Genomic DNA, 20,969 nt, shown 5'->3' on the forward strand with positions numbered 1-20,969 from the left:
ACATAGCAGAAATTTATTTTTTCACAGTGCTGGAGATTGGAAGTCCAAACTCAAGATACTAGCAGGGTTGGTTTCGAATGCAACCTTCTCTCTTGGCTTTTAGATAGTTAGCCTTTCTTTATGTCCTTGAATGACCTTTCCTCGGTGCATGGGCATCCCTGGCATCTCTTTTTCCTATCAGTCGTGTTGGGTTAGGACCCTGCCCTATGGCCTCATTTTACCTTAATTATCTCCGTAAAGGCCTTATCTCAAATACAGTTATGTTGCAGGGTAGGGATTTCACATATGAATTTGGGGGCACACAATTCACTTTACAACATGCAATAATATTACTTACTATAATTTTATCCTCTCCCTATTTAATAGAATTTTTGAAAGCATAAAGTTCAAGTGGACTGCCTATTACTCATTTGATTCATAAGTATATTAACATGTAACTCCTAGTTTTCAGGGTAAATCAGAAAAACTAGACTAACGTATTGAAATATAAACACATATAGAGTTTTTCACGCAGCTGTACTTAAACTTTTGCTCCCCCAGGCATAGTTATTAATCAGTCAGTTATCTGTTGGCAGGAATTCAAATTAGAGATTTGTTTCAATATTACTTGCTTTGCAAAAACATAGAAATAACTGTTTCCCGTTTTCAAAATGAAGCTTTATACCATTGACCTCTCACTTCTTAAAACTCTATGCTTTGGCTTTTGAGAGATTTGCTTTGATACAAGTATATGTAAATCAAGTTTCCCAAAAGACTGTGAGATTTCGGATAGTCATGGTTTATCCATCTTTTGTATCACTAATACATAGTACATTTTCTAACTCATACATACACTCAATACATTATGGTTGGCTGAAAATATGATTCTAAGTAAATTAACAGATACACTGATGAATCATGAATGCAACAAGAACACCTATCTTTCATATGACCTAAAAACCAATGTTTGCAATTTTCCTACCTTTTCGGAAAGGCCAGTGTTTCCAACTTTTCATGCAGTGGTCAGATCAATTTTGTTTCTTTGGTATATTTATTTATTTACCTGATGTATTTAGTTTCTTTTGTATAGTTCACACTTCCCCTGTATTCAAAATATCAAAACGAATGCTTACATGTAAGTCCTTTCCATATTACACAATTGACACAGAATATTAACCTAACTGTGATTGTTTGAATTGGAGTTTCTAGAGAAAAGGATTGATCTTCTGTTCTCTGTTCACACAGAGATTAAAAGGAAAGAAATCAGAGTATGAGTGAAGTTAGACGATTAAGGATAATAATAAGGAGGTTGCAAGGAATTCTTTGTACTACAAGTGGGAAAGGCGACTATTGGATTTTATACAATCCCTTTCCTTAGATGTGGTTAAAAAATGGAATTGACTGTCAAATTGCTGAAAGAGTTTAAGAATAGTGCTTATTGAAGTCAGGATATGTCCTGGGTGATTTCTCAAAGGTCATTTCCACTTCACTTGTATAAACATTGAAGTAGAGGTTCAAGGGAACCTCAGTGGCACAGAAGTGCTTCGCCTCCGCTGGCTGCTGAAGGGAAGATATAAGACAAGCCATCCTTTTAAACACATATTTCTCCTCTGTCTAGAACTGTGGTTCTCATCTCTTTCATTTTTGTATTAGCAAGGATATAATAGACACTGCTCAGAAGTATGGCACATTTCTGTAGAGAACTCCAGTTTATGTGCCGCAGCAAATATAAATTCAGTCCCCCAGATTTGTATAACCTTGTCGCTCAGCTGGTAAAGAATCTGCCTGCAATGTGGTCCCTGGGTTGGGAAGATCCCCTGGAGAAAGGAGAGGCTACTCACTCCAGTATTCTGGCCTGGAGAATCCCATGGAGGGTTGCAAAGATTTAGACACACTGAGTGACTTTCACTTTCACTACACTCTAGCTGAGAGAACATGAATTCACAATACCCTGGCATGTAAAAGAGGTGGTGTAATGAGAAAGGTTCAGTTTTTCTCCTTCTGTGTGTTTCTTCCCTGTGTGTCTCTTTTGTTACTCACACAGAACACTTCACCTCTGGTCACCAAATGTGCGGAGGTTTTCCTCACACCAAGCAATTTCTGCAAATCCCAGCTGGGTTTCTCACTGTTTAATTCAATTCTGATACTGTCTACATGGAGATAGCATCAGGTTCCACAGGTTAAGGGTTTAGTCTCAGTCTGATTCACCCTCGCCTCAGACACCAGTCTCAAGCCTAGATTGTCACCTGGTCTTCTGACCACCAGCCATAGATGCTGCTAAGTCGCTTCAGTCATGTCCGACTCTGTGCGGCCCCACAGACGGCAGCCCACCAGGCTCCCCCATCTCTGGGATTCTCCAGGCAAGAACACTGGAGTGGGTTGCCATTTCCTTCTCCAATGCATGAAAGCGAAAAGTGAAGTGAAGTCGCTCAGTCATGTCCGACTCTTTGCGACCCCATGGACTGCAGCCCACCAGGCCAGCTATAGATAGTAGATTTATAAAATGCGTCCTTAACCCCTTGTTCAATCATATATGACTCATTGTAACCCCATGGACAGTAGGCTCCTTTGTCCCAGGCTTCTTTGTCCATGGGGTTCTCTAGGCAAGAATACTGGAGTGAGTAGCCATTCTCTTCTGCAGGGGATCTTCCAAACCCAGGGATCTAACCTATGTCTCCTGAAGCTCCTGCATTGCTGGAAGATTCTTTACTGTCTGAACCATCAGGGAAGCCCTGGTGCAGTCCTTGGGTTTGATTGATTTGCTAGATACTCATAGAACTCAGGGAAACATTTACTTACACTTGTCAGTTTCTTATGAGAGAATGTGATAAAAAGATACAGATGAACACATAGATGAAAGATATGCATAGGGTAAAGGCAAGATATATGGGAGAGGTGGAAGATTTCATGCCCTGTTTAGACATGCCATTCTTCCTAGCATCTCCACATTTTCTCCAGCCCAGTAGCTCTTGGAACCCTGTGTTTCGGGGATTTTTACAGAGGCTTCATCAGGATGGTGTGGTTGATCATTAACTCTATTCTCAGCCCTTCTCCCCTCTCAAGAGAGTAGGGATTGGGATGAAAAATTCCCAGCTTCTAATCATGGCTTGGTCTTTCTCATGACTGGCCTCATCCAAGAGCTCTCCATGAGCCTACCCAGAGTTGCCTCATTGGAACAAAACACACTCCTATCACCAAGTAAATGAGGGGCATCTTCTATTCTAATAAAAACGCCAAATATTAGAAAGAAGATGCCCCTAGTTCTCTTATTACTTCGGAAATTACAAAGATTTCAGGAGACTTGTGCCAGAAACTGGGGACAATACTAACGTCTATTTTCCATCATCTTACAGGTGGCATCAAACTGTGAGTGTGCTCGTTGTCCTAAAAGATGACTCCTTTCTCCCCCTTGTGCACTTTACTTATAAGAATTTCTACTCATTGTTCTGGACACAGCTTAGATTTGTGTTTTGTTAAGCATTTCACTTGAGAATCTTTAATACTACCTGATCCATAATGATAGGTGAATAAAATGAGTAAACTACATCATGAATAAATGACACTAGGTAATTTCCTGGTTAGTCTGGTGGCTGGGACTTCTCAATTTCACTGCCGAGGGCCTAGGTTGAATCCTTGGTCAAGGAACTAGGATCCCACAGGTCTGGCATTGCAGGGCCAGAAAAATTAAAAATAAGTAAATAATGCTAGATATATCCTTAAAAAAGATGGAAGAAAAGAAGGAAGAAAGAAAGCAAAGGAAGAAGTAAAAAAATAACATATTTCCCTCTGTGAACTCTAGTTGATGTGGAAGAGTTAAAAGAATATTAGCCCTAGAGTACAGGTCTATATATACCACTTGAAAGCTTAGAGACCTTAGGCAATCAGTTTTCTTTGTAGATGGGAGTCTCAGTTTCATAAACAGTAAAATAGAGATAAGAGCAGCTCCTCTGCCTGCTTACAAGACTTTTTATCACGCTGAATGGATGTACTTTGAATCTCTTGCTAGATTTTACCCATGTAAAATGTTAGGAATGTTTTCTTCATGATTAGTGTCTTGAATAGTCACTTCTACTGGTAGGTGGCTCATCAGATTAATTAAAATAAACTTACTTATCTTTATATTAATATGAAAATTAATCAAACATTTGTATAAAAAAAAAATAAAAACTAAGCAAAATATAGCCAAAGAGGACAAGAAATTCTTTTTGAATTGTGTTTGACTCGGAGAGTTGTTTCTTAAAGGAGTAACTGTTTGACTTACCATGTCTAATTTTTAACCATTGTTCCTTGCCAAATGCCATGTCTCCCCATTGCACTAAGGACATGTGTACAAGCAGAATGAAAAAGAATTAAGAGACAGTCAGTACGAGGGAAAGCGGGGATCTGGCCTCCACTACAGATTGCCTCTGTTTGATGCCAAAGCAGCTAGTAGGTTTAAGTGAATAAATAGCATCTGTCGCTATAGAACTCTTACAACCTAGTCATTGAAACCAATAAATAAATGGATTTGTACTGCCTCATATGGGCAGAACCTCCTGCGCAATTCCCTTTTGCTAATCTGAACAGTAAGGCTATGGACCCATGCATATATGCATTTGTTAAAGATGCCAACTCTATAGCACAGTGGAGAGCACATTTATCCCCCCCTCCCTGTGTTCTCTTTTTCTTTGCCATCTCTCTTTCTCTCTGTCTTTCACATACACATAGCCTCTATCCCATTGAGATGAATGACTCAATCTTTGCACTTAATGACAAAATCAGACTCAATAAATATTGGCTCTTAAAATATTTCTGAAGTGACTAACTTGCTTGTCTCGAGAGAGACAGCTTTATGTACAAAACCTATCTGGCTTAGCCTGTTTTCAAATCTGCCATTCCAGTTGTCTGTTTTTCTGATATGTGTCACTTAAAAGGAGCATATGCTTCATCTATGTATATTCCTAATAATTGTGTTGAGTTCTTTAAAAATCTATGTATGCTCTATAAATACAAATTTTCCAACATAAACATATGACAGTATGATATTTACGACAATGTCTGAGAAGGCATTTGATTCTCAAGGAGAGGAATTTTAAGTGAAATGTTTGTGTCCTGATATTCAGGTAAACTAGCACTTGTCAAACACTATGACCCCTGGCTGATCTCTTTGTTATTTATGCTTCAGTAGGACCATATTGTTACCTCATCTCATTTAGTCCATGTAATACATCTTAGGAAAAAATATTAAAATTATGGACCATTGTGTGTGTGTATATATATATATGTGTGTGTGTGTGTATGTATGTATTTGTTGCACACCAGAAACTAAAACAGCATTGTAAATAAAATATATTTCATCAAAAAAAATCCAAAATTATGGACCACCAGAGGTTGTTAAAACAAGTTATTACCTATCAAATTACCAATGATATTTTTCATAGAACTAGAACAAAAAATTTCACAATTCATAGGGAAACACAAAAAAGACCCTGAATAGCCTAAGCAATGTTGAGAAAGATGGATGTAGCTGTCACAAAAACAGAAATATACACCAATGGAACAAGATAGAAAGCCCAGAGATAAACCCACACCCCTATGGGCACCTCATCTTTGACAAAGGAGGGAAGAATATACAATGGAGCAAAGATAGTCTCTTCAATAATTGTGGCTTGGAAAACTGAAGAGCTACATTCTTTCCTAGTAGCTCAGTTGGTAAAGAATCCACCTGCAATGCAGGAGACCCGGGTTCAATTCCTGGGTCAGGAAGATCCCCTGGAGAAGGGATAGGCTACCTGCTCCAGTATTCTTGGGCTTCCCTTGTGCCTCAGTTGGTAAAGAATCTGCCTGCAATGTGGGAGACCTGGGTTCAATCCCTGAGTTGGGAAGATCCCCTGGAGAAGGGAAAGGCTACCCACTCCAGAATTCTGGCCTGAGAATTCCATGGACTGTATAGTCCATGGGCTCGCAAAGAGTCAGACACAACTGAGCGACTTTCACTTTTCACTGGTCACATGTAAAAGAATGAAACTGAACACTTCTTAACACCATACCCAAATTTAAACTCAAAACACCTAAATGTAAGACCAAAAACTATAAAACTCTTAGAGGAAAACAGGCAGAATACTCTATGACATGAATTACAGCAAGATCCTTTCTGACCCAACTCCTAGAGTCAAGGAAATAAAAACAAAAATAAACAAGTGGGACCTAATTAAGCTTAAAAGCTTTTGCACAGCAAAGGAAACCTTCAACAAGGTGAAAAAAACAACCCTCAGAATGGGAGAAAACAATAGCAAATGAAACATCTCACAAAGAATTAATTTCCAAAATATATAAGCAGCTCATGCAGCTCAATATCAGAAAAAAACAACCCAATCAAAAGTGAGCAGGAAATATAAACAGACATTCTCCTAAGAAGACATACAGGTGGTTAATAAACACACGAAAAGATGCTCAGCATCGCTCTTTATTAGAGAAATGCAAAGCAAAACTAAAATGAGATATTGCCTCACACCAGTCAAAATGGCCATCATCAAAAAGTCTGCAAACGATAAATGCTGGAGAGGATGTGGAGCATTCCCACTATTGGTGGGAAAGTAAATGGAGACAGCCACTATGGAGGACAGTATTGAGATTCCATAAGAAAAGTAGGAATGAAACTACCATATGATCCAGCAATCCCACAACTGGGCATATACCCTGAGAAAAACAGAAATGAAAAAGACACATGTACCCCAACGTTCATTGCAGTACTGTTTACAATAGCTAGGGCATGGAAGCAACCTAGATGTCCATTTGACATTTGAGTCAGTTCTAATGTGGTAGATGAACCTAGGGCCTATTATACAGATTGAAGTAAGTCCAAGAGAAAAACAAATATCATATTAATGCATATGCATGGGATCTAGAAAGATGGTACTGATGAACTTATTTGCAGGGCAGTAGTAGAGACGCAGGCATAGGGAATGGACCTGTGGACCTGGAAGCCAGGGGAGAAGAGGGTGGAACAATGGAGAGGGTAGAATGAAGACATGTACACTACCATATGTAAAATAGATAGCCAGCGGGAATTTGCTGTATGATTCAGGGAGCTCAAACTGATGCCTGTGACAACCTCGAGGGGTGGGATGGGGTGTGAAGTGGGAGGAAGGTTCAAGAGTGAGGGGACATATGCACACCTATGGCTGATTCATATTGATGTGTGGCAGAAACCAACACAATATTGTAAAGCTATTATCCTTCAGTTAAAAACAAATTAAAAAAAAAAGTCATTAAAATTTTTTTCTAATTTGAAACTCCCTTAAAAAAAAGCATTAAATGGATAAGTGAGAGCTTTTTGCTAAATCAGAGAATCCCCCTTACAGGGGGCCTCACTCAACAAAGTTCTGACATGGCAGTAAGGTAGCAACAGTGGAAGATATCATTTTTTGAGGTTACTGTGTAGAATAAAGAAGATAATGACTCTCAGGAGTAGGCGATTGATTTTATGTCTATTTTTAGCAATCTAAAATGCATCCTTCTCCTTGGATTTTCACTTAGTAACAAAAATTAAAGTTTTCAAAAGTAGATCTGAAATTAAGGGACATATTTCCTCATACTTTTTTCTTGAATTTAAATTTATTTGTTTTAATTGGAGGCTAATTACTTTACAATATTGAACTAGTTTTGCCATACATCAACATGAATCTGCCACAAGTGTACACATGTTCCCAATCCTGAACCCCCCTCCCACCTCCCTCCCTATACCATCCCTCTGGGTCACCCCAGTGCACCAGCCCGAAACTTCTGAATGTTTGACTGTATGTTGTAGATTTGTCTATAAATTATTTTAGTACATGATTTGCTGTGAAATAAAGGTTATTTCTCAATTTTTCCTAGAACAAGCACCCTAAGTTTAAAGGAATTTGTCAGTATCACTAATAATCGAGAAGCAATATTTTGCCTAGTTTGCATGCATTCAGTAAACATTATACAGGAAGACCTATGACTTAGGGACGTACAAAATCATTCTAGTGTGTACAGTTCTTTATATATATATGTGTGTGTGTGTGTGATATGGGCAGTTATTTAATAAACCTACCTTAGCTCATTGCATTTTAGTTGGAACTAAACTGCAGATGGTGACTGCAGCCATGAAATTGAAAGACGCTTACTCCTTGGAAGAAAAGTTATGACCAACCTAGATAGCATATTCAAAAGCAGAGACATTACTATGCCAACAAAGGTCCATCTAGTCAAGGCTATGGTTTTTCCAGTGGTCATGTATGGACGTGAGAGTTGGACTGTGAAGAAAGCTGAGTGCCGAAGAATGGATGCTTTTGGACTGTGGTGTTGGAGAAGACTCTGGAGAGTCCCTTGGACTGCAAGGAGATCCAACTAGTCCATTCTGAAGGAGATCAGCCCTGGGATTTCTTTGGAAGGAATGATGCTAAAGCTGAAACTCGAATACTTTGGCCACCTCATGCGAAGAGCTGACTCATTGGAAAAGACTCTGATGCTGGAAGGGATTGGAGGCAGGAGGAAAAGGGGACGACAGACGATGGGATGGCTGGATGGCATCACAGACTTGATAGACATGAGTCTGAGTGAACTCTGGGAGATGGTGATGGACAGGGAGGCCCGGCGTGCTGCGATTCATGGGGTCGCAAAGAGTCGGACACGACTGAGCAACTGAACTGAACTGAACTGAATAATTTCGCAGGAAATGCAACAATAATGACAAGTACTAGCTGAGAGTTTTCACGATAAGTACTGTACTTCTATTAGTATGAGGTGAGTTAAAATAATGCCACCATTTCACATGTAAGTAATCTGAGATTTAGCAAACCCATAGATACAATTCAAGTAAGAGATGGAGTGAGAATTCAAGGCAGATTGGTCTCAATTCAGAAATGGTACTCTTAACCACTGACTCATTTTTATGTGATGTATTATCCTGAAAAATAAAGAAACACATTTATAATCCTAAATCTATGTCTACTTCATCATCATTGATTATTTCTTGTCATTCTTTTATGTTCACCAAAAATAATAATAATAATAATCAGAATGTCAGAGTATTTAAATACTACATTTTTCCCCAACACACAACTTCACTGAAGCTGAAGTCAGGTTTTTTAAATCTACATACAATACCAGAAACATTATTTGACAGATACAGAGTTCAGTCTCCAAGTTATTTGGCACCATGATAGTGTTTACTTGAATTTAAAGCAAAGAACCAAAAATAATTTCAATTGAGTTTGTTTGGTAATATGACTATTTAAGAAATCTAAATACAATTAATTTAGTTGGTGTTAAACCCACAAATTTTAAAAGGAGAGCAAGTAGAAAGTCTTAAAGAAAACAAATAAAATTTTGCGTATTTGATAACAAATATTTTCCAAACATATTTCCCAAAAGGTAATGTTTGCTTACCCTCTTCTGCTGTTCTGAATCACACAAAATTATAAAATAAATTTCTAAGAAGATTCAGAATGTCATGGAAGGAAAGGTGTAGACTTCTTGATTAGAACATTGTGGACTTAAATCTCACCCTTCGTTGCCCTCCACTGGCCCCTCACCAGTTTTTTAAGCAGGAATAAATTTCCTTAAGGGCTGAGGACCCTCACCTGCCCCCTTGAAAGGCTGATATGAAGACCACATGAAATAACAGTGAATGGAAATATTGGCAAGATGCCCAGTCCACAGCAGGTATTCAGCAGTAGCTAGTTTCTCTCATTTCTGCTGTTGTGACCAAATAGAAGTCAAGCATTCTTGGGTCACAGACTGAAGATATGTTACATAGACACCTTTCAAAGGAAATGATAAAATTTTAAAAGGCAATAGTTACCTACCTGTTTCTAAAAATCAAATAGTACACATCTCAGTCTCTGTTATGTAACTGTGAGTTTCTCAAGGTCATTTTCTGTGACTAACACTTCTAATCAACAAAATGAAAAATAAATGGGAAAAAACCTTGCCAGCTTTAAAATTCTATGATCCTAATACCTCCCTGGTTGAAAAATACAGGTAGAAATTTTACCTATTCAATCAGATATTAGCTCATAATTAAAGCACATAAAACTGAATGTTAATTAGATCCTGTTCTTTAAAGACCTGTTTCTTGGACATTCTGCAGGAGACAAATCAGAATAATGGGGTTGAGCATTTTAAATACACAATTCATTTGGCATATCCCCAAATCAGAAATTGTTTTTACACAATAAAGCCCCCTGTCAATGACTTCCAGAGGTTTAGGTTATCCTGAATTAATCATTCACATACAGTTTCAAAAACTGTGTGCTTATAAAATGTAAAACAGGAAAGAATTTGGGAGGGTTTTTAATTGTTTTTTAATGGAGGCTCTCATTTTAATTAAAAATCAAACATGTAATTTAAGTACATGAAGGGATGTTGATATCAGATAATTAACATATAAGTAGATCTTGCTGATAAGTTAAATATCCACGTCTTTATTTCAAAAGAAAACGAACTCTTAAACACCCAGTAGGCAAGGTATTTCTGAAGTGTTTGAACCATTTTAAGTTTATTAAACTTTATGTTTTGGTTACTGATAGTTTAGGTGAGATAGAAATATTCTCAACAAGTTAAGATACATTTATTTGAAATTCAACATTGCTAGCTATAGTGCAGAAATTACCCTTTTGTCTAAAGATACAGTGTCAGTACAGTAGATATTAGCCAAAATGCTACTTAAATTTAAATGAATTAAACTGAGAATCTCACCTGTCGTGCTAACTGTATTTCATATGCTCAAATAGCCCTATAGAGTTTGAAACTACTCTATTGAAGAGCAAATATATAAAACATTTCCATCCATGCAGAATGTTCTATCTAACCATGATAGTCTAGGGTCGTTCTTTTCTTTTGCAAACTCTAAGATGACAACATATTCTAAATGTTTCTATATTGGAATTATAATTTTAATAATTTTTAAAATCTTCAATTGATCAATTTTTCATACAATTTTGATTAGCTAATTCATTATATTTAAAAACAAGAGTTTGATGACCGAAGTCTGTCTAGTCAAAGCTATGGTTTTTCCAGTAGTCGTGTATGGATGTGAGAGTTGGACCATAAAGAAGGCTGAGTGCTGAAGAATTGATGCTTTCAAACCGTGGTTCTGGACAAGGCTTTTGAGAGTCCCTTGGACAGCAAGGAAATCAAATCAGTCAATCTTAAAGGAAATCAACCCCGAGTATTCATTGGAAGGACTGATGCTGGAGTTGAAGCTCCAGTACTTTGGTCACCTGATGCGAAGAACCAATCAATGGAAAATACCTTGATGCTGGGAAAGACTGAAGGCAGGGGGAGAAAGGGGCAACAGAGAATGAGATGGTTGGATGGCATCACCGACTGAATGGACATGAGTTTGAGTAAACTCCAGGAGATGGTAAAGGATAGGAAAGCCTGGTGTCCTGCAGTCCATGGGATCACAAAGAGTTGGGCATGACTGAGCGACTGAACAAAAGCAAGAGAAGACAACACAGAGTTGGGTAAACAAAGTGCTTGAATTAAGGAAAACTTATCGAGAAGATTTTAACTATTTCCATTTTTAGATCTCTTTGACAGTAGAATGCCTCACCTAATATTGAATGACAAGACATCTGTCATAATAGGGTGATGATGTTCTTGTTTCTAGAGTCTCTATGTGATTTATACCAGTGCTGTTCTATATAAATATAACATGAGCCGTGGATGCGAGCCACACATTTCATTTAAATTTTTTAAGTAGTTGCTTTCAAGGAAGCAAGAATAGGCAAAATTAATTTTATAATACATTTTATTTAATCTAAAACCAAACAGATCATTTTAACACGTTTTATATAAAAGTATTAATGTGATATTTTATCTTTATCATACTAAGTCTTCAAATTAGGGTATGTATTTTATACTTAAGTGGATTTTGGACCACTTATATTTTAAGCACTCAGTAGACACATGGTTGGAGAAGGCAATGGCACCCCACTCTAGTACTCTTGCCTGGAAAATTCCATGAACAGAGGAGCCTGGTGGGCTGCAGTCCATGGGGTCGCTAAGAGTCGGACAAGACTCAATGACTTCCCTTTCACTTTTCACTTTAATGCATTGGAGAAGGAAATGGCAACCCACTCCAGTGTTCTTCCCTGGAGAATCCCAGGGACGGGGGAGTCTCGTGGGCTGTAGTCTACGGGGTCGCACAGAGTCGGACACGACTGAAGCGACTTAGCAGTCACAGCAGACACATGGTTCCTGGCAGCAGTGTGAGACAACACAGATATATATGGTCAAATCCACAGACATTCATTTGTCACTTCCTCAATACTTATTGACCACATGCTCAATGTTGAGTATTGCACTAGGTGATAAGAGTGTAGTGGTGACAGCATTGCATATACTCTTAGGAAACTTCCAGTCTGGTGGGAGATACCATAAAACAAATAGAAAAATGCAGTGTTGCATTTTTGACAATTAGCTGAAATACTTTTACACTGAAAATCCCATTCAAAGTCCTAAGCAAATAGAAAAAATGAACAAAAAGTAATTTAGAGTGTCACTGATGACTTCCAAAGGAAAACCTAATTTAATACTGTAATAATGCATATAAATTGACCAGCAAATACAAGCAAGGACACAAGAATGAGACAGTGGAGTATTCTCAGAGGGAAAGTCATATGGAAAGGACGTTTGCATGAAGGTGTGTGTCTGTGTGTGTGTGTAACAGAGTGAGAGAAAGTAGAGAGTAAGGGATTGCGGAGGAACTTCAAGGATTCCATAAAGCTGGAGGTTCTGAGGTCGCCCCCTGTGCACGGTAAAAACTTGTCCAAGGGAAGCAAGATAATTTATACCCTTAGTGAAACTGCTGTCTATTATGCTTAAATTAATATCTAACTCTATCTTGATTGGTAAGAAGTGGAAATAAAGGGCCAATAGTGTGAAAGGAAAGAAAAAATGAGTAGACAAAACCACTGTAAATAGAAGAAATATTGGAGGAATAAAAAGTCCTCAAGTAACTGCCCTTGGATTCTGCTACCAAACACCAATATATGTCCATCAGTAATAACATCACTGAAACTTAGCTATGCAGCATTATTTAGAATAGCTAAGATATGTAAGTGACTAAAGTGTTCATCAATATATAAATGGATAAAGAAGATGTGGTGTTTATACATGTGTATAATTCTGTGTGGGTGTGTAAGTTGCTCAGTTGTGTATGACTCTTTGTGACCCCCATGACTCTAACGTGCCAGGCTCCTCAGGTGATGGAATTCCCCAGGCAAGAATACTGAAGTGGGTTGCCATTCCCTTCTCCAGGGGTTCTTCCCTACCCAGGAATCAAACCCATGTCTCCCACACTGCAGGCAGATTCTTTGTTGTCTGAGGCACCAGGAAACACAGGCATAAAACATGAAATGTCCAATCAGCATGTAGTAAAATCTGAAAGTAACAAGATATTCTATCTCAACTCTGTTTGAATGAAAATAAAGTTAGCAATGTTATTGCTATATATAGTGTTGTTCCTTACCCTGGATACAAATAACCTTCGGTCAAATCATGAAATGCCTGAGGTGAAGGATTTTGATTTTTGTAAGATAGTTTTTATTGTCACATTAAGCCACCTAATGGCTAAATAAGTAAAAGTTTACACAAGATGAATATTTTCCATCTGTGACCCCCATCAATAAGTAAATAAATAATAATTCAAAGTCATTTTATACTCTTTCAGATTTAAGGTTACAGTTTCTTTTAACTAGAAAGTCATTGGATCCTAGTGCTACTACTCAGTAGCCTAGATTTGTGCAGTCCTTGTTTGATACTGTACAGAAAGTACTGGATCAAAGCATAGTTCATCTTAACCATCATTAAGAGATAAAAGGTAAAATGTAATGTTGTCATGCTCTCCATCTAATTAATGATAAAGTCAAACCATTATGGTTTAATAAAATATGCCACAGCACAAGAATAATTGCATGAAGAAAGTAGAAACTGAAATGAAATAGAATTGAGCCTCAAAAATGAGGAAAAGCGTTGTGATTGACCTGATATGTGTTTAAAGATCAAATTCAAAAAGTCCTTCATTTATAATAAGGAGTAGATTCTAGTATTTCAGTCACAGTATTCGTACTTATGGACACCTTGATTAATTACACTTTCACATTCTAATAAACTGAAATGGCGCTTCCCTTGTGTCTCAGACAGTAAAGATCCACCTGCAATACAGGACACCTAAGATCGATCTCTGGGTTGACAAGATCCCCTGGAAAAGGGAATGACCACCCACTCCAGTATTCTTATATGGAGAATTTCATAGACAGAGGAACTTTATGGGCTACAGTCCATGGCATTGCAGAGTCAGATTTGACTAGGTGACTAGCACTGTCACTTTTTTTTCCAAACTGGAAAACCACAGGTATATTTCTGTATAACTTACTGTATTGGCTGTTGTTCATAGTAGCAATTATACCTGTATAAATTATTTTTCCTGAAACATAATTTTCATAAAATTTCCCCCAAATAACTGTTTTCCATTACTCTTAGATATTGCTAACTTTTATCTCTTCTTGCCAAGTCAGTTGACAAGAGGAAAGGAGATTTCAAGAAGCCCATAAAAATAACAGAACAGTGGGAGAAAAATATGTTTGTTCTAGCATTTATTTTAAAAGGTTTCCCCAAAAGTAAAAGTTAGAAGGCATCTGGAACCTGTCATTTTGTGATGATGGATCTGAACAAGGAGACACATGTACGTGTCAGAAACAGAAATAGTTCTGTGCTCATGATCTGGCTGTCATCAGATATTTTAGGGGGAGAAATGGGGAGAGGTATAGGTTTTGAGGATTAGGAGGGAAATCCACCGATATACTTTGGAGAGAATGTGAATGCCACTAATCCTCCTTTTATAGGTTTACTGATTGAACTACTATCTTATAACCTCTTTCTCACTCTTTAAGCTACTATCATATTCCTACCCAATGTCTTAGGAGAAAAAGGTGATCCTACTGAGTAGCAGTAGACTATGGGATTGCTGAAAATGAGATGGAAAAAAAAAATCACTCTTTTCCCAATAATTTGTTTAAATATTAACAGATTTATTGCAGATAATACATACAGTAAAGTCTAAATATAATTTATGTATATACATAAATGTGATATGGATATATGTGCATATAATGCATATATCTGTGTGTGTGTGTGTGTATATATATATATATATATATATATATATATATATAGCATAACCATTTCAAGCTTACTTTATTTTGAAAACTTTCATTCAAGTCTCTAGTTCTTTAGATTGACTTTGGAGAGAAGACTCTTGAGAGTCCCTTGGACTGCAAGGAGATCCAGCCAGTTCATCCTAAAGGAAATCAGTCCTGACTGTTCATTGGAAGGACTGATGCTGATGCTGAAACTCCAATATTTTGGCCACCTGATGTGAAGAATGGCTCCTTAGAGAAGACCCTGATGCTAGGAAAGATTGAAGGCAGGAGGAGAAGGGGATGAGAGAGAATAGGATGGTTGGATGGCATCAGTGACTCGGACACGAGTTTGAGTAATCTCTGGGAGCTGGTGATGGACAGGGAAACCTGGCACGCTGCAGTGCATGAGAGCGCAGAGTTGGACACAACTGAGTGACTGAACTGAACTTGGAAAGAGGAAAAATGAAAGTGAAAGTTGCTCAATTGTGTCTGACTCTTTGTTATCCCATGGAATAGTCCATGGAATTCTCTAGGCCAGAATATAGGAGTGGGTAGCCATTCTCTTCTCCAGGGAATCTTCCCAACCCTGGATTCGAACCCAGGTCTACCACATTGCAGGTGGATTCTTTAACCAGCTGAGAAGCCCAAGAATACTGCAGTGTGTAGCCTATACTTCTCCAGCAGATCTTCCCAACCCAGGAATCAAATAGGGGTCTCCTGCATTGCAGGCGGGACTTTGCAGAAGTCCTCAAAATTGGTTGAGCTTATATAGCTCAGTTACCTTAATACATTTTTGATATTCATCTCCCCATTATTATACACTTTCTTTCTACCAGAGCTCAATACACTTGTATCACTTTAGAGCGCTCTAGTGTTAGATACTCTTCAGGCTCTAATTTCTTGGGTCATGTTCTGAAAATATTGCTCCAAATGCTTCTATGTACCAAGACTCTCTCCTCAGACTTTCATATGAAAATAGTTCTCTAGTTTGTCTCTGGCAATTGACTTCCCACCACTATGACAAATGAGAAGAGGAAGGTATATTTTGAACAAATTGGTTATCATGTCTCAGAAATGATCTTATATAAGTGCCTTATATATTAATAGTTAAAGAACAGAACGCTTATTCTTCAGCTTCCTAGAACACAGTGTGTTTGATATTTCCATGCATGTGAGCAGGAGGATATTCTGTCTATTATAAGTAAATAAAGCATTCTACAAATGAAAACACAACAAAATTTAAGGGCCTAGAATTTAATGCAGAATTTTATAAAGCTTTAATAAGTGAATGTTGTCCCTAAAGTGTCTGCGGCTTTTGTGTTCTACTCAATAAACTAATGCTTAGTCATGGCAAAATTATTCTTTCTCTTGAACAGGAACGTAAAGATTTGTTTAAGAAATGACAACAAAGTTTCATAAATTGGGCATGTTAATCTTCTCTCTTAGCCTTACTACAAATGTGACTCCTTTCTTCTAATCACTCTTTCAGGATTTATTTTAGGAATACAATTGATTATTGCTAGCCTGACAACTGTCCCATCCTTACTCTGAGATCTTGACATGTCACTCTCTGCTGTTGCTTTAAGCGTGTCATCTAATTCTGGGATTTACAATAATATCTCTTAGTTGTTGGTTCACAACTTTACTGTCCTAGTTTTCAAGATCTTACATGGTCTATCACCCCTGCTCTTGTGGCATGTAAAAGCTCCTTCCCTGGGATGCAATAGAATATTACGAAGTGAGTATATTACTGAAAAGCATTCTGCATTTCCTGTTGAAGGTAGTAATGTTGCTACTTATACCTATCCAGGCAGATGTGAGGGCTTCCCCAGGTGGCTCAGCAGTAGAGAATCTGTGTGCAGTGCAGGAGATGTGGGAGACCTAGATTTGATCCCTGAGTCAGGAAGATCCCCTGGAGGAGGGCACGGCAGCACATTCCAGTATTCTTGCATGGAGATTCTCATGGACAGAGTAGCCTGATGGGCTACAGCCCATGAGGTCACAAAGAGTTGTGTGTGACTGAAGGGACTGAGCACGCATGCAGGCAGTTATAAAGTTTCTCATTTATAATATTGTGAAGTATCTTCCTGCCATAGACTGAATTTTATCACCTCCAAATTTGTATGTTGAAACCCTAAACTCCAGATACAATCTTTAGGAGGTAATGTGGTAAGGTCATAGGGTGTGGCCATAATCCAAAAGTTCTGTAGACATGTACAACTAGGAAGAAATCTCTCTCTTCACCATGTGAAGACTTGGAGAGGCAGTAAGACAGCCATCTGCGAGGCAGGGAGATAACTCTCACCAGACATTGCATCAGACAGTATCTTGATCTTGGATTTCCAGCTTCCAGAACTGAAGGAAATACATTCTGTGGTTTAAGTCTCCCAGTTTGTGGCATTTTATTATGGCAGCTGGAGCTGACTACTACACTTCCTTTTCCAAGTCTTGTTTCAGACTCATCTCTCCCAAATGGTATGTTTTAAGTGATCATTCTACTTTTGTTTCAGAAACAGTTTTATTTCTCAAAGATCTTTACAACTCTCACCTAAAACAGCAGGCACTTGTATTTACTTTTCTTCCCCAGACTGTTTCTCTTTCCTTTGGCATTTGGTTCAAAATCCTATCAAGTTGGTGCATAAACAGATGCCATTTTTCTCAGTCTAGCAAAAGATTCTTTAATGACACATTGCAACACATTCCTGGGTATACAGGGGATTTTTGTACATTCTGTGTGTATAAATTTATACCAGACCAGCCTTTCTGGAGAAGGAAATGACAACCCACTCCAGTATTCTCGCCTGGAGAATCCCATGGACAAAGGAGCCTGATGGGCTACAGTCCAGGGGATCGCAAAGGGTCGGACATAACTGAGCGACTAACACACACACAGCCTTTCTGGAGATGGTTGACAGTGTGCATCTTTAGCCAAATAGCCTCTAAGTCAATGATGCCAAGAAGATTTTCTAGGCAAGAAAGCTTGTCATGCCAAAAAAATAAGTCAAACAGCAAATCCATCCATTAAGTCAATGAAGCCGTGGTGTTGAAATACTATGAAATCACTAGGAGAATATTTGCAAAATATTTTTAATGATCTGGGCAATTTCTGATGATACAATGAACTGGGCAAACTCCAAGAGACAGTGTAGGACAGACAAGCCTGGAATGTTGCAGTCCATGGGATTGCAAATTGTCAGATATGACTTAGAGGCTAAAGAATATGACAACAATCAAACAAGCATGCATGCCAGGACTCCATAGTTATAAGTCTACAACGGTAGGTGATGTGTGTTTGTATTAATAGGTAAACACAACAAAATTTAACAATGATTTTTCATATTTAAGCTTTTATCTCTTTTCCAACTAAATGAAAATAAATACATCTTAGTTATAGAATTAAAACTATCAATAGTATGTTTTAAAAATGTTTGACAGGACAGACATAGAAAACAGACTTGTGGTTGCCAAGGAGGAGGAATGGTAGAGGAGAGAAGGACTGAGAGTTTGGGATTAGCAGATGCAATCTATTATATAGAGACAGAATAAGCAACAAGGTCCTGCTGTATGGCACAGGAAACTGTATTCAACATTCTGTGACAAACCATAATGGGAAAGAATATGAAAAAAGAATACACGCTGTGTGTTTAGTTGCACAGTCGTGTCAGACTGTTAGGAACCCATGGACTCTTGCCCGCCAAGCTCCTCTGTCCATGGGGATTCTCCCAGGCAAGAATACTGGAGTAGGGTTATCATTCTCACCTCCAGGAGATCTTCCAAACCCAGGGATCTAACCCAGGTCTCCCACATTGTAGACAGATTCTTTACTGTCTGAGCCACTAGGGAAGCCTGAAAAAGAATATATTCATGTATAAATGAAGGAGGAGCCTGCTGGGCTGCAGTCCATGGGGTCGCTAAAAGTCGGACATGACTGAGCGACCTCACATTCACTTTTGACTTTCATGCATTGGAGGAGGAAATGGCAGCCCACTCCAGTGTTATTGCCTGGAGGATCCCAGGGATGGGAGAGCCTGGTGGGCTGCCATCTATGGGGTTGCACAGAGTTGGACACAACTGAAGGGACTTAGAAGCAGCAGCAACAGCTGTACTGCAGAAATTAACACAACATCGTAAATAAACTATACTTCTATAAAATTCAGTTCAGTTCAGTTGCTCTGTCATGTCTGACTCTTTGCAACCCCATGAATCGCAGCTCCCCAGGCCTCCCTGTTCATTACCAGCTCCCAGAGTTCACTCAGACTCATGTCCATCGAGTCAGTGATGCCATCCAGCCATCTCATCCTCAGTCGTCCCCTTCTCCTCCTGCCCCCAATCCCTCCCAGCATCAGAGTCTTTTCCAATGAGTCAACTCTTTGCATGAGGCAGCCAAAGTACTGGAGTTTCAGCTTTAGCATCATTCCTTCCAAAGAAATCCCAGGGCTGATCTTCTTTAGGATGGACTGGTTGGATCTCCTTGCGGTCCAAGGGACTCTCAAGAGTCTTCTCCAACACCACAGTTCAAAAGCATCAATTCTTCGGCACTCAGCTTTCTTCACAGTCCAGCTCTCACATCCATACATGACTACTGGAAAAACCATAGCCTTGATTAGACGGACCTTTGTTGGCATAGTAATGTCTCTGCTTTTCAATATGCTATCTAGGTTGGTCATAACCTTTCTTCCAAGGAGTAAGCATCTTTTAATTTTGTGGCTACAGTCACCATCTGCAGTGATTTTGGAGCCCCCCAAATATAAAGTCTGACACTGTTTCCACTGCTTCCCCATCTATTTCCCATGAAGTTATGGGACCAGATGCCATGATCTTCGTTTTCTGAATATTGAGCTTTAAGCCAACTTTTTCACTCTCCACTTTTACTTTCATCAAGAGGCTTTTTAGTTCCTCTTCACTTTCTGCCATAAGGGTGGTGACATCTGCATATGTGAGGTTATCGATATTTCTCCCGGCAATCTTGATTCCAGCTTGTGCTTCTTCCAGCCCAGCGTTTCTCATGATGTACTCTGCATATAAGTTAAATAAGCAAGGTGAGAATATACAGCCTTGACGTACTCCTTTTCCTATTTGGAACCAGTCTGTTGTTCCATGTACAGTTCTAATTATTGCTTCCTGACCTGCATATAAAATTATATATATATATATATATAGACAGAAACAGGAGATTTTGTAATACTTAATACACTGCTGGATATAATTGCCTACTTCTGCAGTTTGAGTAATCTACTTACTATGAAAAAAATTTGCTCTAAATTCTAACATCCTGTGTCTCTATGCTTACATTGTGTCTCTTTGCTGGGAAATGATACATTTCCTTATATTAACACACTTTATTTCTCCCATTATCCAAATTGAAGGCACAAGGAATATTCTCTGCAAAAATTTTCTGATCTGAAAAAAGTATGCTTCTCTTTCTGATACATTTTAGAGAACCACTTTATTTTAGTATCAAACATTGTTCACATACAATAAGGAGGGTATGAAAAGATCATTCCTACTGTGTATGAGATTGTAAGTACAAAGAATTGTTTCTTAGGCTGATCTAAAAATTAAAAGATTATGTGTTCTCTCGTCTGTGCCCCTCTGGAGTTCACCTAATGCCAAACTCCTAGAGGGCACTCAATAAATATTTAATTGATGGGACTGTTGGGAAGCTCTTCAAGGTCAGCCTTTAAAGTTACATTATGTAATGGACATTCATGGAAAAGACCTTGATACCTTTAATCCTTATTTTTGTTGCATTGGATGGCATTAAATATATAGTAAGAGGAATGTTATGAATTCTTAAGTGCTTCAAAAGTAATTTTGGCATATTGATTAGAG

This window comes from Capricornis sumatraensis, chromosome 1 (genome assembly GCF_032405125.1).
Source record: "Capricornis sumatraensis isolate serow.1 chromosome 1, serow.2, whole genome shotgun sequence".
NCBI classification, from domain to species: domain Eukaryota; kingdom Metazoa; phylum Chordata; class Mammalia; order Artiodactyla; family Bovidae; genus Capricornis; species Capricornis sumatraensis.